This window comes from Dipodomys ordii, unplaced genomic scaffold (assembly GCF_000151885.1).
Source record: "Dipodomys ordii isolate 6190 unplaced genomic scaffold, Dord_2.0 Scaffold59, whole genome shotgun sequence".
NCBI lineage: Eukaryota > Metazoa > Chordata > Mammalia > Rodentia > Heteromyidae > Dipodomys > Dipodomys ordii.
This window is the reverse complement of record NW_012267275.1, coordinates 10,635,760-10,640,318: the sequence shown is the minus strand read 5'-3', so window position 1 is coordinate 10,640,318 and position 4,559 is coordinate 10,635,760.

Below are 4,559 nucleotides of genomic sequence, written 5' to 3'. Positions count from 1 at the left end.
CAACCACTTTGGAAAGCAGTATGGAGGTTCCTCAAAAGACTCCACATAGAGCTCCCCTATGACCCAGCAATCCCACTTTTGGGCATTTACCCAAATATTTACAAACAAGACCACACTAAAGCTACCAGCACAACTATGTTTATCGCAACATTATTTACCATAGCTAAGCTATGGAACCCACCCAAATGCCCCTCAGTAGACAAATGGATCAAGAAAATGTAGTATATATACACAATGGAAATCTGTGCCTCCATCTGAAAGAATGACATTGCCCCATATTAGAAAATGGAAAGACTTGGAAAAAATTATATTAACTGAAGTAAGCCAAGATCATAAAAACATAGGTCGCATGCTTTCCCTTATTTGCAATATCTAGTATATGTATGAGTCAAGCAGAAAAGGTCAGATAAGATGATGTTAGGAAAATGAACCCTAAGATATTTATTCAAATGTTTTTTTTCATGCATTTGTTTCTAACTCATTTATAAGATTATTTCTTTGTTGCTTTGTATGTCCCTCCCCCACAGTATAATCCCTTCTTTCACTGTTTTTGATGTTGGTATAATTTGTGGAGGGAAGGGGACAAACAAGTTGTTTAAATAAGGATACAAGTGGATCCGTTGCAACAATGAGAAGTACAAGTTGTCATGTTGAAAACGAACTTTACAACTTTGGTGGTGGGGAGGATTGCGGGGGGAGGCTGGGAAGGGATGGAAGGGTACATAAAGGAAGAGGCTAAAATGCTTGATAAGAAATGTACTCATTATCTTGCCCATCTATTTGTAACCCCTCTGTACAGTATTTTCACAATAAATAATAAATAAAAATTTTAAAAAATATGTAGAAATATTTTATGTGAATATAAATATCAAACTTATTTTTATGATTTTACCTCTTTTGTGTTAATCTTTAATGACAACGACTCAATTGTTTGTTTCAAAATCTTCATTGTCTCAAATCCAATGTCTCAAATGTGTTTGTCTAAAATAATTACGTAGTAGAGACATATTTTTCTACTAAGTACAATAGCTTGTTTACACGAAAATCATTATTTTGGAAGGAAGAGTGGTTACATAATTTAAAATGCCATGTTACTAACTTCTGTTTAACCTCATACTCAAAGTTTTATCATGTATAATATTTTGTGTAGCAAAATGACCCAATGATCCAATGATCATATCACATCTCATAAGAGAGGGGACAGTACTCTTTGGCAGGTTTCAATCTGTAGATTGCATTTTAACACATAAAAGGATTTTCTCAATTAAATATTCTATTTTGAAATTTTAGTAACTGGCCATTTTATCTCATTCCTCATTTATGGAATAAGTTATTCATTGGGTATTGACTATGTTCTAGTCACTGTCTTGTCCTATAAACACAAAAGTGAGCAAAGTTATAAACCCTTTTTAGTCTTGTGTGAAATCTGATTGATGGATCATTCTTAAAGAAATTGTATGTTTTTGGGACAAGTTAGAACATATTTTGAACAAATTTCTCAAATATTGTTTGATCAGATACAAGCATTATTCCATGCCAACAGTTTAGCCATTCAGAATAATGACCTAATTGTTGTACTGATAAAAGTCACATTGTAGACCCATTTATTCTTAATATAAAATTAAACTTGCTTGATGTAAATTCTGATACTTAGACATCATTGCAACATGAAAGACACAAATGCAGTTTGCATAACACTATGGTGGTGAAGAATTCATGATCAAGTGTAAAAAGGTATGATAAAATTGACCAGAAATCTTTCTGTGCAAGGGATGGATAATGCTTTTGTTGCTCCTGGGTTTTTTTCCACAATCGCACAGTTCTGTAATTGTAGTACAACAGCAGTCATTGGCAGTATGGGAACTGTAAATATATTTTAATATTATTTTATTTATGAGCATTGAAATTTTAAGATTATTTTATATGTCAGGATGTAACATTCAACCATTTGAAAGTGTAGAAGTAATTCTTAGCAAATAGGTAACAAAAAAACAAATAAATGCACTTCAACAAAAGGGTGTAATTTTCCTGCTTGTGATGTTATCCTTTAAGTGTTTGACTAATGTGTTCGAAAAAATTATTCTAGCATTTTAATCCACATTGAAAGTCTTTGTTTAAACCATTATCTTCTAATGTAATTATTAATATATCAGGGTTAAAATTTACCATTTACTTTTGTTCTCAAGGTGTTATTTTGTTTTAGTTTTTTCCTTATTCTTCTCCTCTTCTCTTACTATAAGTTACTGGGATATTTTATAATTCCATATTAATTAATTAATTTATTAATTGTCCAGGGGTCTGAAATCAGGGTCTCATGCTTGCTTGTTTGCATTTTTATTTTTATTATATCTATCTATCTAGCTATCTATCTATATATATACATACATTCATACATTGTAAAGATAGTGTACAATGGGGTTTTAGTTACTTGAGTAAGGGAATGAATACATTTCCTCTTGAACATTGTTACCCCCTCCTTTGTTTTTCTCCTACCAACCCTTCCCTTCATACCTTCCCAACTCCTGCTTCCCTAACCCTCGAATTTGTAGAATTTGTTTTGACATCGTGACTTGTACATCTCACTGTTACAATAGGTCAGCCTGTATCTTTGTTTCAGCATTTTTTATTTCCCTTCCCCTCCCCAAATTAGAAAAAAAATGTATGTACAAGATGCAGGGTATCAGAATCAAACACAGGGAAAACAGGGGTTATACCATGCTGGAAGAACCTACAAAAGGAACAAAAGAAATCACATAGTACACTATAAGTATATTAAAAAGAATAGCAACAAAGTTAAAATCTGTTGTGTTTCTATTTTGGGGTTCATTTAGCTTAGCATCATCTTATATGCTCATATGTGCACAGCTTTTGTCATTTTCTACTTATCTTAGACAAATACTAGTTACTGCAAATAAGGGAAACCATGGCAATGTTTCTTTGGGTCTGGCTTACTTCATTTAATATAATTTTTTCCAAGTCTTTCCATTTCCTAACAAATGGTTGGTGTCATTCTTTCTGGTGGAGGCATAGAATTCCATTATATATATACCACATTTTCTTGATCCGTTCATCTACTGAGAGGTATGTGTGTTGGCTACATATCTTAGCTATAGAGAATAATTCAGTGATAAAAATACTTTCACTGGTAGCTTTAGTTGGCCTTCTTTGTGATCATTTAGGTAAATGCCCAAAACTGGGATTGTATAGTCTTTTGAAGAAACTCAATACTGCTTTGCAAAGTGATTGAACAAGTTTACACTCCCACCAGCAGTGCAGTAGGGTCCCCTTCTGGTCACATCCCCTCCAGCATGTATTGTTAATACAGTTCTTGATTACAGCCAGGCTAACTGGGGTGAGGTGAAATTTCAATGTTGTTTTGATTTGCATTTCTTTTATGGCCAAAGAAGTTGAGCATTTCTTCATGTGTTTATTGGCCATTCTTATTTCCTCTTCAGAAAAGTATCTCTTCATGTGATTAGCCCATTTATTAATCGGGTGGTTGTTTCTTTGAGGATTTGTTGTTGGGGGGTTTGTTTTTTAAGTTCTAAGTATATTTTAGGTAAGAGTCTCTTGTCCATTGTATATCTAGTGAAGATATCCTACTAATCCGTGGGCTTTCTGTTGATCTTGCTAGCTATGTCCTTTGCCAAACAGAAGCTCTGCCGTTTCATCCAGTCCCATTTGTCCAAGCCTTTCTTTGATTTGTTGTATTTCTGGGTCTCTATTAAGAAAATTTCAGCCTGTGCCAAGGAGTTGACACAGAGGGTTATTTTTTTTTTATTGCTTCCTGTAATGTTTTCAGGGAGTCTGCTTTGACTTAGAGATTTTTGATCCATTTGCAGTTGATTCTGGTGCAACGTGATAGATAAGGATCCAGCTTTAGTTTTCTACAAATGTTTAACCAATTTTGCCAGCACCATTTACGGAAGAGGCTGTCTTTTTTCCATTCTATTTTTTGGGCTCCCTTATCAAAGATTAGGTGGCTATAGGTCTGTGGGTTCATTTCTGGGTTTTCAATTCTGTTCTATTGGTCCTCAGGTCTGTCCTTGTGCCAGTACCAAGCTGTTTTAATTACTATGGCTTTGTAGTAGAATTTGAAATCTGGTATTGATAAGTCCTCCAGCACTGTTCTTTCAGCTAAGAATTGCTTTTGCTATTTGGGGGTCTTTTATTGTTCTATATGAATTTTCGGATTGCTTCTTCTATTTAATTGAAGAATGAGGTTGGGATATTGGTAGTTATCACATTGAATTTGTAGATACCCTTTGTCAATATTGCTGTTTTCATGATGTTGACCCTCCCAATCCAGAAGCATGGGATTTTTTTTCCACTTCCTTAGTTCTGCTTTAATTTCCTTTTTCAGGTTTAAAGTTTTCATCATAGAAGTCCTTCACTTCTTTTTTTTTTTTTTTTTTATGTTCATCAGTTATTCTTTTTTTATTGTGAAAATACTGTACAGAGGGGTTACAATTACACGGGCAAGATAATGAGTACATTTCTTATCAAGCATTGTAGCCTCCTCCTTTGTTTCCCCTTCCCATCCCTTCCCATCCTCCCCC